This window comes from Staurois parvus, unplaced genomic scaffold (assembly GCF_062004578.1).
Source record: "Staurois parvus isolate SC_StPar_1 unplaced genomic scaffold, SC_StPar_1.0 ptg000056l, whole genome shotgun sequence".
Lineage (NCBI taxonomy): Eukaryota > Metazoa > Chordata > Amphibia > Anura > Ranidae > Staurois > Staurois parvus.
The window spans coordinates 2,059,802-2,072,934 of NW_028317852.1; positions in this window are offsets into that span (position 1 = coordinate 2,059,802).

The following is a 13,133-nucleotide window of genomic DNA, read 5'->3' on the forward strand; positions in this document are numbered from 1 at the left end:
AGACAGTTTGTCAGACGACCCCCAAACACTGAATTCAAGCCACAGTACACTGTGAAGACAGTGATGCATGGTTGCGCAAGCATCATGATATGGGGATGTTTCCCATACTATGGTGTTGGGCCTATTTATCGCATACCAGGGATCATGGATCAGTTTGAATACATCAGAATACTTGAAGAGGTCATGCTGCCTTATGCTGAAGAGGAAATGACCTTGAAATGGGTGTTCCAACAAGACAACGACCCCAAACACACCAGTAAACGTGCAACATCTTGGTTCCAGACCAAGAAGATTGATGTTATGGAGTGGCCAGCCCAATCCCCGGATCTTAATCCAATAGAAAACTTGTGGGGTGACATCAAAAATGCGGTTTCTGAGGCAAAACCAAGAAATAGAGAAGAACTGTGGAATGTAGTCCAATCATCCTGGGCTGGAATACCTGTTCACAGGTGCCAGAAGTTGGTTGACTCCATGCAACACAGATGTACAGCAGTTCTCAGAAACAGTGCTTATACAACTAAATATTAATTAAGTGATTCAAAGGAAAGCAAAATCTTCAAACATTTTTCAGTTTATATAGTGAATGTTTGAGTTTGTAAAGAAGAATACAAACACTGCTATTTTTTGAACAGTCTAATATTCACTTTTCTTCACTTTTTTTAGAGGAACAACACAAATTTGCTATATTTTTCTTCATGTTTTGATTTGGAATAGAATGTAGTGTTCCCAATGCATTTGTGTGTATGGAAATAAAAGCTATTAGAAGGATTTTGAGCTTTATTCACTTTTTTCAACACACTGCTATTATTTTGAACACAACTGTACAAATGATCAGGTAGTTGATACCATAACTTACAAGACTTTTTCTTTACTTGAAGAATTTGAAGTTCAGCCAAAAGTGCAAAATACATTTGTATGACTATGTTAAATACAGTATATGTTTAATAGGCGTAAAGATATTACTATCAATTTTATGCAGCACTTTTCAAATATATTGTACATTCACATCAGTCCCTGCCCACAAGGAGCTTAAAGTCTAAGATCCCTATCTCACATTCATACATACACAAACTAGGGTCAATTTAGACAGGAGCCAATTAACCTACTAGCATGTCTTTGGAGTGTGGAAGGAAACTGGAGTACCCGGAGTTAACCCACACAGGCACAAGGAGAGCATGCAAACTCCAGGCAGGTAGTGCCATGGTTGAGATTCAAGCCAACAACCTTAGTGCTGCCAGGCAGAAATGCTAACCACTTAGTCACTGTAATGATTTAACATTTGTTCATCCTCTAGTACCTGCCCAGGCCCTGAATACACAAGTGAGTGACCCAAGAAAAACTGACAGCTATAATAGTTAGTTGTTTTTTTCCCAAGGAATACAAAGAAGAATCTGGCATTCCCAACATCTCTGTTAAAAGGTCCTCTCTTGTTGATGCTGCTGATAATATGCTTGTATCCGCACAGCACCATCTACTAGCTGGATTGGAGTAACATGACACATTCATGTTGGCAGAGTGGCAATGGATGCAGGGTTTCATTTATTTTTTGGCAAGTAGTTGTACATGTCTGTCTGTCATATTTACCCAAACCCTACTAAATAAAGTATTTCTTTTTTACTCAAGGACATAACTGGAAATACATGGTGATGTGTAGGAAAAAAACATGAAAAAACGCTGTTTGCTTTGCAAGTATAGCATAATGGGAGTCAAATCACTTAGAATCGGGTTTCCATGAGAAGAAGGACCATTTGCAGCAAGTTAACCTACCAATATCACCAACAATATTAGCTTGCTGAACAACCTGAACAAGCATCAAGACTGACATTGATACACTACAAAATGCCATGGTTCTTTAGAAAATCCAGGGAAGTGTTTCTTGTTACTAAGAAAACATCATTTTCCCCAGAGCATTATACAGTGACCTCTTAAGATATTACACTACTGTGCTACTGTTTTCTGAATACCAGTATGAATGATTTTAAATGATTAAATAGGATTTGAAGAAAAATAGAAATTCCCAATTTGATTTGGGCCTTGCCATGTTGTAGCCCAGCAGTTCTGATTCTCCAAAGTTCTTGGTGGGCTGAAGTTCTATTACAGAAACGCAGTTGTCCCCATGAAAAATCTATTGCAATGCCAGATTTCACCAGCAGGAGGTACTTCTTCTGAGCAGGGAAGCTTTTATTAGACATGTGCAAAATAAAAAACAATGTTTTCCTTTTTGTCTTGATTCAAAATCTAACAAATTTTGTGTAGTTGGATTCGTTACATGCGTTCAATTAGTTTTCGGGATTTGTTTTGGTAATTCATATTCAAATTCAGTTTGACCAAATTCAAAAAGTCGTTCACATTCGAAATTGGTTCAACCGAATTCGAAATTGATTCAACAAAATTCAAAAAGTCATTCGAAATAAAAAGAAATTTCAACCAAATTCTAAAGAATTTGCCCAAATTTGAAAAGTTAAGCTGGCCATACATGTGTAGATCTGAAAATTAAAAAAAAATAAAAGTCAGCAGATACAAAAACTGCTAGGAAGGTAAATGCATTCTATGCATTGAGTAAAAGACCTTCTGGGTGCAGCTCCCCTCCTATTACTGCCTTATACTTACCTCAGCCCTATCTCGATCCTTCAATGTGCTGGAGAGCCGCAGCTCTCCTGGGTTTTTCTCTCCTCATTGGCTCACACAGCCATTAGAGCCATTGGTCCTGCTGCTGTCAATCACATCATGAGGATAGAATGGGGGGCCAGGGTCATGTGTCTCACAGGAGTGTATCTCAGGAGTGAACCTGCTCAAGTGCCCCCATAGCAGCAGGGTAGAGGAGCCAGGACCACCAGCAGGGGAACCAAAAAGAAGAGGAACCATTGCACAGAGCAGGTAGGCATAACATGTTTGACCTCCTACTTACTAGCTCCCTGGTCTCCTCGTCCCACACCCGACTGCAGGACTTCTCCAGGACTTCCCCCATCCTCTGGAACTCACTACCCCAATCCATCAGACTGTCACCTACCCTTCTCACCTTTAGGCGCACCCTGAAAATCCATCTCTTCAGGGAAGCCTATCGCACCCTCACCTAGCAGCTGATCTCCTCCACTCCTCCTATCACTCCATCCCCACAGCCATTTCCTCCTGTGCCACTATCCCCTCCCTCCTAGATTGTAAGCTCGAAAGAGCAGGGCCCTCAAACCCCTCGTATACTGTTTTGTTACTGTATTGTCTCATGTACTGTCCCCCACTACTCTGTACAGCGCTGAGCAAACTTTCTGGCGCTATATAAATACTGTTGTATAATAATAATAATAATAATGTTTGTTTTTGTTTTTTTTAATTACCTTTAGAATCACTTTAAACCCTACAGTAAAAATCAAACATTCTTATGTCCGCTTATTTTCTGATTTGCTCCTTTATTCTATTGCAATTATACGCAGTTAATAGGAATCCAAAATTTCTGAGAGTGTCAGATCCTACTATCTGCCACTGTGCTCCCTTCCCCCCAACACAGCTGTTCCCAGCAAGGCTTCCAACTGAGGCTAAAAGCTAACTGTAATCAAAGTCCCAAATGTGGCCCTGGCAGCACTAGAATGGCTGAAATAATTCAGAGAGTCTGCTAAAAAATTTAACTTAGCTGAACTTTGACTTTTGCCTATCAACGCCAAATCCTGGCACCTTTGGGTGTCCAGGAGGCCAAGGTGCAGTGTCCAGTCCAGCTGCCAGCAGCATATTGTTTGAAACATGCAAATAATGACAGTGAATCTGCCACATTGTAGATGTAGGCTCTTCAGGTTTACACGTTACGGTCAGAGAGGCTCTATCACGACGAAAGTTGAGTTCCATTTATATTGCTATATGACATTGTTAGATTTTATTTTAATGAAACTAAAATGTAAATATTTATTATTATTATTAATATTATTAATAATAATATTACAGACAAATAGCAGATAGAGTTAATGGTTCTCTTTATAGATTGTGGGTTGGTATCGCTAATTTTGTGATGTTTGAAATCATCCAGAAATGCCAAAACATGACAATCTCAGCAATAAAAGCATGAGAAAACCATACACAATATTGTAAAGCTTAACTCCAGGCACATGTAAAAGACACAAATAAATGCAGCTCTGTATTTATTAATACATCATTAAATGTATTTTTTAATGCAGTGTAAGTACCTAAATTTGACTTGGTATCAGCCTCTCTCTGTCTTTGTATAGCTGAGTTGAGACTGGAGGAGGGAGACACCAGGAGCCAATCAGTTGCGCTACAATGCAAGTAATTTGCTGATAGAAGGAAACAGCAGAGAAACAGAGAGATGAGCTCACCAATCTGCTACTTCTCGTTTTACTGTCCAGTCACAGGATGGGGGAGAGACAAAACCTAGAAGTGTTACCTGAAGTGTCATTAAACCTTCTCTCTAATAGTTTTGCCTAAGCAATAGTAATAACCTACACATCCCAGCTTAATTGGAATGTAGCACTCCCCTCTTGAGGTCCGCTGGATTTGTTTTGGGTCCCCCTAAGCACTGCATGGCCAGGCAACATGCATTTTCCATACTTGCACACTTTGAGTCAGTAAACAGTCCTTGAGCTGGTGTTTAATTGGTTTTACCTAGGGGTTGACAACTTGGATGGTGTCCAGGGGTATATGGGATGCCCACAGAAGTGTAAACCTGAGGACAAACGTCTTAAAAACCTGTGCACTGTACAAAAAGATGTGGATCCAGAAAAACAAAGCACTGTCTCTTTAGAGAGCTCTAAGCCTCTGTTGTACCTCCTTAGACCCCAGATGAATCCTTCCTCTTTGCTTAGCTGCACTGGGGGTATTCTTGGGCATGGGATTCCAAGATCTAACAATGAAGAAGTCCCAGATACAAACTAGTTGGGTCTTGCAGATGACCACTCTCTCCCTTTATCTGGCCCAGGGGGTGTAGGCGTACTCACACTGTCCTGTCAATGTGGTAGGTTGGTAGCTGCTTTCAGGCCTTTCACTGGGCTGGCTCCTTCCCTGCTGCTCAGGATGTCCTCCCTAAGAGATGGTGGAGCAGTCAAGATCCACCTGTCCAGCAACCAGCTTGTAGGTAGGCTCCCCTTCCTGAGGCCCCCTCCCAGGCCAGCACCTTCATTCAGTCCATCTTCCACCTGACTTCCCTGCTGCACAGGCTCTGCCAAATTTAAGGGATTTCCTTGGTCACCGTGCCCAGCCTTCTGCCTGGCGATTGGCCAAGTTCCATCAGACATGCAGATATGGGCCTCCTCCCCTCCTCTGCCCCTCTTCCAGAAAGTTTTCTAAGTTTCTGGAAGGGTGGGAGGGCTCCAGAAGCCCTGACCTGTAGAGCCTCCCAAACTGTACTGAGGTGAACTCACTACCTCACTATTAGGCTGACTCATCCTAGGCTGCTACCAACCTCTAACTAAAAAATCAACAAACCCAGTTACCTAGAGGGTACCAGGAATGTGGACATCAAATTTGCATTCTGCCTTTTCCAACTTTTGTGTATATCTGCCTCACTTATGAAGGATCTCTTTCCTTTACTTCTTATCTTTAAATTAGAGAACAGTGTACATACAGAATATTGTGGTCACATGCACTGCACTTTGAAAACTACAAATCCTGGGAACCATTGGGTCTGCCTATTTTACTGCACGTGCATTCCCAAGTTTAACAAACATCTGCAGGTATAGATGCTAGAATAGCAGCAGGAGACTTTGGGCATTGCTGTGTGGGCAGGAATTTCATGAAGATGCACTGGCTGCATTGGCACATTATAAAGTAGTCCATCTTTGGAGCAAGCAGAGGAGGATGACATTGTTTTCACACATATAGTGGGACCATGTAGACTGAACATAGCCATCCTCATGACATAAAACTAAAGCAGAGGAGATTATATTTTGGAATGTGAGGACAGGTGCTGCTATTATAAGGTACAAAAATGACAACAGATTATAGTATTGAGTTTGATATTTTTGGCCATTCCATTTAGTGACCAATTGCAGCAGAGAAAAATCAGTTCTCCTTTCCTACCAGATAGAATTTTATCTGTGTATTAAGCCTGGAGTTCAGTTTTTTTTCCCCCAGAAATACCAACTGGACATTTGGTTACAAACTTTAGGCAGAAGGAATTTCCCTTACTATGGAGAGAATGAAAATAAAAAGAAAGCTGACAAGAGTTAAACCCTCCCCTATCTTTATCCAAAATTAAATAAAACGTCTTGACTTTAGTTCCACCTAAAAGTATCTCAAACTGATAAATAAGGTATCATAAATATGTATATGCTGTAATGTGTGTGGTGTACATGTGTATGTGTGTGCATTTGTCTTATGAACATTACTGTAGATTTCTGGTGGTTATAAATGGTTTGATAAATGATCAATTTATGTACCGACTGATCTCTTCCAATAGGAATAATCAATCTACAGTCAATCATCCATTCAGTCCATATGCCACACACAGAGAATCAATAACATCTCTATTTCAACCATGTAATATCATAATCTGATCAGCTGAAATATCATCATATTCATGAACAAAGGATTTCAGTGCTGCTCATTAATGCATAGAGATCGCTATTATTCGAAAACGATCGGAATTATGTTTAAATTGTTTGGAAAGGAAGTTATGGATACTTGATCCTGACAAAAATGTTACGTTGAAACACGTCGAACGGTGATGTAATCATGCATACATGGCTTGCTGAGGTCTGCTGTTGTTTTGCCATCTGCTGGTGGAGTGATGTTGTGGAATGTGCTGATCTCCCCTATCCATACACAATGGATCGGTGGCCATCCAGCAACCATATTATGACTCTTGTGATCAGTATGGTACTACTTATGCACTCCTAATATGTGATTTGTTCTGTTATTGGTTTTAGGTGCATTTTAATTAAACTGTATTACACTATGAGAAGCAATATGTTTTTTGGCATTCCTCTAAACATCTTGATTTGTGATGGATCCCTAAAGATTTCCAGTGTGGGGATAGAGGATTAATGCACATGTGGTCCTGCCTATTATTTGATGGTTGTACATACCAGGCACTCCTCTGACCATTATAAGGTGTGGCAGATCAGAAGAGGTGTCCAGTATCTTGATTTATGACATATGCATGTATCGCAGGTCCTATAATTTGGAGGTCACAATTTTTGGTGAGAGAAGTCCTATTGGATGGAGGTGCACATGGTAATCATCACTTTGAATATTGAAAACAAGATTCACACTTTAGCACTTCATAGTGGGGACACTTTTTGCAATAATTTGCACTGCATTTGTAGAAGCAATGCACTTTGTGATTATAAATACCGTAGCTATTCGATTATTTGCATATTTGATCATTTTGATTGAAACTCAGATCGATCAGACAAAAAAAAAATCAAAGTGTGTGGCCACTGTTATAGGCAGACAGGCATGCACTGTCTCTTCTGCAATAAAATGCTCCTAACTGCTCACTGTCTTCTCCGCCACTGTGAGCTAAGTTGCACATGCAGCAGTGCCGGGATGAATAGCTCCTGTGAATGCGCAAGAGTGATGTCACCTCCTGCCAGGCCATGCAGAGTCCTGAAGACCGATACTCAGAAGAAGAAGATGCCTTCACTGGTGAGAGACCACTAGACAGATAAGCATTCACCCTTTAGCTCCGTTTTAACACATGTGACAATAGAGAGCTAACTGCCAATGCTTGCAAAGATTTTTTTCACCATGGTAGAAGATGTTTGCAGCTGAGTTAGGATTGTCTGTTTCTCCCAAAGAAAAAAAAAGTCTCATTCATTTTCAATTAAAAAAAAATAAGTTAAATATCTGTGTCCAGTAGAAAATTCACAATGGGTTTGGCAGCTTGATAGCTGAGTTCAAGTCAGGTAGATTAGAGTGCATATAGTTCCCTTAGACATCTGCCAATCTGTAGGCATAATAAGCTCCCCCCCCCCTCAAAATCAATATTCTCTCCATGAGAGAAGCTCTCTGTACTTTATATATTATACAGGGACCTCTCATTTTTTATTTATTCCCTTGTTTCATTAATTATATTCAAAACTGAATTTCAATAATGAGAACAAGCAAGGTCTTTTGCTGCTGAATCCTATTTTCTCCATTTAGCTGGCATTGCTATTTTATCATATCTCTCAAAGCTGGAATATAATTCTGTGCATTCTGCTTGTGATATTACACTCCCTATGGGTACTGTAAACAGAGACAGATTCCAGATTTTTACATCATTAGTCTGCAATAGTCTCTGGCAGGTACTGCATGTTTGTTTATAACTGTAGTAACAAGGATAAATCATATTGCAAAACCTTGCCAAGGTACACCGTAAAATAGTGTCTCAATGCGCTTACATATAAGTGCTCACGAGGCTCTTTTGGCTTCTGATCATATCTTGCTTGGAATTGAAATTCCCATTCTAAACAGAACAGATGGCAATTATTTTTGATACATTTTTGTCAGTAGATGCTCTCCTAACAAGTGCTAGTGTCTTGCGTCAGCATTCCTTGTTCTGAAGATAAGGTACACATAGAATAACAACTGTAATTGAGCTATGAAACATAAATTTAAAGCAAATCGCTTGAATTCAAACTTGTTAATAGGGCAATAAGAGCTAAAACTTGCTACTAAATCTTCTGCACCAGACACACTCCTGGTTGTGTCAAATGCCTGGTTTCCCCATTGAGCGCCGTGGTTAATATTAACAGCACTTACTGTGTAGAGGTCAACTGAGTGACCCACAGAGATGGTAACTAGGTATTTGACCCAACCAGAACTGTGTCAGATACTGAAGGTTGAATCTTTAGCAAGTTTTTATTGTAGGGAAAGAATCGCTTTAAAGTGAACCTTTAGCACCACAAAAGGTAATAAACTAAAGGTACTACCTAACAGCTCTGCAAGGTACTCTTTTATACCTTAATTTGTAAGTAAAACTTCTACTGTGCACCTGAGAGGACACAATGTACAGTATGGATTGTAGCACACCCACCAAGAAGCCGCTGGTGAAACACAGAATTTTCTTCACTCTTTCTCTGGCTCAAAGGAACAGTCTAGGAGTGTCTTTTGGGGTTTTTATTAGAACAATGAAATTGCATGGGGTGATGGGAGCATGGGGATACCCTAAAGCTGATGAGGATTACACTTTGAGGACCCCTTCGCTATCTTCCTGAACTGTAAACTAAATTCCTCCTGGTACTCTTCAGTTAGCTTTTCCAGACCCAGACGAACTTTGGGACTACACTTTTGCGAATAAGCACCCAGCTAAGGCTTCAGCTGGGACCTCAATGCCTTGTAAATGGCACCTCCAGAAATTCTGCCCTAGGGGCAGAGCACCTACACAGAGGTCTCCTCCAGTAGGACTGGACCCAGGAACTCTGCTGATCCTGTCTCAGCCCCTAGACTATTTAGGGGCTCTCCCCCACCTACTGGGCATACCTCCCCAGGAATCGGATGGAGTCCCATATATATTCAGGCTGCCCACTCTGTTCTTCTAACTTTGAAGTGTCTAGAATACAGGGGGAAGTAATCAGAACAGCAGCCTGTAAGACACTAAGCAGGCTAGACCAATCAACCCACGCTCCACTGAAAACAGAGGAGTTAAACTGAAATTTCCTATCAGCCTGCAGTAACTAGGAGGGTGCTACACGTCCTGTGAAATCCTTGCCTGAATTTCGACTTAGAACTCCTCATCAGTACAGCTTGCCTCAGTTTGCTACCAAGGCTCCTGTTTTTGGTTTTATAGGAGGGATAGAGTTGTATTTACTGTGGTGGCATCCATCAGCCAGAGCCTAGGGTAGTAGGGTTAAAATAATAGCACTAAGTCTCAAAATATATAAATAGGATAGCATTTTGTTAAATTTGTTTCCCCACTTCAAATCACTCTTGGACATTTTGTGTCCAAGTGAAATTGCACCAGACCACACAAAAAGTAGTACATGCACTACTTTTGAAAAACATGCTGTGCAAAATTGCTTGGTACTGCAGTACTATGAAATCTGGTGCTGACAAATGTAAATGTATTGGCAACCACAGCAGATCACAAAGGCAGTGCTTTTTGAACACGGTGCAGGAAATGTGCACAGAATACAGCTACATTAATACAGCTGTGAGTGTACCTCTGAAGAATACTCCCTTAGCTTGTCTCAGCCCTCCAAAAACTGCTGGTCTGTGGACGTGGCTTAGGACCAGAGAATAGTAGGTGAGAATCCAGAACGTGAACAGCTATCTGACATCTCTATGCCTGTGAGCATGTCTCCTAAGTGCATTCAGGGGAATACACAGGTGCTAGTTACTATGTCAGTTCTGCTTAAAGCACAGGATCTGTACTAAACAGGAGAGAGCTGGTAGGATGGGGTTAATGTTGAAAATCATAGGAATCTTGCAGCCTAAAGTGACAATGTGGACCAGGACAGATTCTCATGTAAAACTCTGTAAACAGCAATTCTCAAGCTAGGTGCTGTGAATAGAACAGGCCAATAATCAGCTGTCATCAGACTAACCTATATATTGTAACTACAACATTACTGAAGTGATGCCGATCTATGTCATAAATCACCGTTGCTGAGTTTCCGATCTTGTGAAGGCAGAGACCAGCAGGAAGAGGACAAATGCTCCCTCACCTCTTTGCAGTGTATAACATGGAGGCTCATGCTGGTCTCCTCTTCAGAACAGCCTGTCACTCACAGAAGAAGGGGAGTGGCGACACTATTTTTCTGCATGTTTCAGATTTATACTGTTCAGAAGTGCAAGGTGGATTTCTGGTGATAGGGATTGCTTCAAGATACCAAACTAAGCTCAAATGCTTAGTAAAGGTAAAATCTATTCAACTGTAGGATTGGATTGATTTGTGTTTTTTAAGTTTACACCACTTTAACCACCTCCCGCCCTCCATATAAGGAAATGACGGACAGGAGGTGGTTCTCTTGTTCTTGGAGGACGTCATATGACGTCCTCCCACTCTAACCATGCATGTGTGCCCTGGGGGCATGCAGCGTGGCTATCAGTAGTGCTCCTGGGACACAGCAGATCACCGATCTGCAGAAAGAGCCAATGACTTTGGCTCTGTCATGTGATCAGCTGTGTCCAATCACAGCTGATCGCATGTAAATAAGGAAATGGCAGTAATCGGCATTCCTCAGAGGGTACATCTACATTGATCATCAGGGCACTGATGATCAGTGTAGCCCCATCAGTGCCACCTGTCAGTGCCCATCAATGCCACCTGTCAGTGCACATCAATGCCACATATCAGTGCCCATCTGAGCTGCCTTTCAGTGCCAACCACCAGTGCCAGTCAGTGCCACCAATCAGTTCCAGTCAGTACAACCTAACAGTGCCAGTCAGTACCACCTAACAGTGCCAGTCAGTGCTCCCTATCAATGCCACCTATCAGTGCCATATATGAGTACTGCCCTTCAATGCCCATCAGTGATGTTTGTCAATGCCCATCAGTGATGCCTGTTAATGCCCATCAGTGCAGCCTATCAGTGCCCATCATTGCAGCGTCATTAGTGCACATCAGTGAAGGAGAAAATTACTAATTTACAAAATTTTATAACAAAAACTAAGAAAAAACGTTTTTTAAAAAAACATTTTCAGTTGTTTTTGGTTTGTTTATAAAAAAATAAAAAACCCGATGGTCATTAAATACCACCAAAAGAAAAGAAAGCTGTATCTGTCTCAAAAAAAAAATGATAACAATTTCATATGGGTACAGTGTTGCATGACCGCGCAATTGTCATTCAAAGTGCAACAACGCTGAAAGCTGAAAATTGGCCTGGGCAGGAAGAGGGTGAAAGTGTCTAGTAGGCAAGTGGTTAAGGGAGTTGACCATCTCTAAAGGTAGATATGTGGCTTAATTTCAGATTTTGAAAAATTAATCTTGAAATTTGACAAAATTCTTTTAGATCTGCCATCAGGATAAGTAAAGTTATCAGTGGCTCTGAGTATGTCATCTGCATAAGCAGACAGTTTGTGTTCTACATCACCTACCCTGAAACCATGAACATTTGGATTCCCTCTAATTTTACATAACACTGCCTCTATGATCAATATAAATAATAAAGGTGACAGGGGCAGCCCTGCCTTTTCCCATTGCTAATGCCAAAGGGCTGTGAAAGAATACCATTGACGTTAATCCTAGCAGAGGGCGCTCTATACAGGACCAATATCTATTTTAATGAGTTGGGTCCTAAGCCCAGGGCCTTTAGGGTCTCTTCAAGGAAGACCCAATGTATCAGCTTTCTGGGCGTACCCCCTGGGCAAGAACCCAGTGGGTTAGGTGTAAAGCCCTAATTGAATTATCTCTTGTTTCTCTCCCCTTAATAAAGCCTACGTGGTCTAGATGAGTCAATTTTGAAAACAAGTGTTGTAACCTAGATGCCAAAACCTTTGCTAAAATCTTGACATCTAGGTTCAAGAGAGATATTGGGCAATAGATCATGATCTGAGGAAGAGGCAAGTCCCTGAAACATGTTATCACGATGACCAGCTTCTCTCCTTTGATTTGACATAGTTTGAGTGCTCCCCAAGGCTGCCAGTTTCCCTCACCATCCCTTGTTCGGGTGGTCTCTTGCCAGGTGTATGAATTAACCAGATCTGGGACATGTGACTTTTTATGGACGCACCATCTCAGTGATCCCAACGGCTGCCATCTACACACCCTTCTCACTGTCCTCAGGCTCATAGGCTGAACAACCTACTGTTGGGTTCAGAATTATGTGCTTATCCTCTCCACTGGCTTGGTGATGTATCAATTTTAACCCAACAATAAAGTGAATTTTTATTTTAACTATTCCTGGGTTTGTGACTATTGACTTCCACAGGGTTGGGAGCACTTCTTTATTTGTTGTTTTGTCTTAATAGTTGACTCTGTTTTCTCTGAAGTGGTCAGTCTCTCTAAGGAAGTGATCTCTTTGGGGGACAGTGTCAGATATTGCACCCCGGCTAGATATTCCCGCACTTTCTCCCTTTGAGGTGTTCAGTGCCCTGTAAAAATATATAAGCTGCTAAAATAATTGCAAAATTATTTAGCAATCAGCTCAGAGTGCAATAGGGGGTGTCCTTCCTTGGACATCAATTTATGTACTTGACAAGTCTCCCTTTTCACAAGGCTCTGTCCAACATTTTCCCCGGTTTATTAACGCTCTCATAGAATTTGAGGG